The following is a 422-nucleotide window of genomic DNA, read 5'->3' on the forward strand; positions in this document are numbered from 1 at the left end:
GGGTGAGCAGGGCATCTGCTCCGTCGGGGTGAGAGGAAGGCACAAGGCACTGGTGCAACCTTCCACGGTCTCAGAAATCACAGAAGCCACAGAAACACTAAGGTTGGAAAGGACCTTCAAGATCATCAAGTCCAACCATTAACCCAATGCCACCATGCCCCCTAAACAATGTCCTGAAACACGTTTCCTTGTCTCAACATGTGTTGCCTTCCGCGTTAACCGCACGCCAAGCAAGGCACCACCAGCCGCCGTGTATGACAGCAGATATAAATCAGCCATTGAGTTAGGGGAGAGCGGAGGATGCTCCTTCCAGCTGGTGGGGAGGGCTGGTGAGGCAAAACTGCCTGGAGGGAGTCGAGCCTTGCTCTAATGTCTGGCTATGGCACAGTTTAGTTCCCTGCTGCCAGCTTGGAGAGTGATTC

The sequence above is a fragment of the Phaethon lepturus genome, unplaced genomic scaffold, assembly GCF_000687285.1.
Source record: "Phaethon lepturus isolate BGI_N335 unplaced genomic scaffold, ASM68728v1 scaffold28780, whole genome shotgun sequence".
Taxonomy (NCBI): domain Eukaryota; kingdom Metazoa; phylum Chordata; class Aves; order Phaethontiformes; family Phaethontidae; genus Phaethon; species Phaethon lepturus.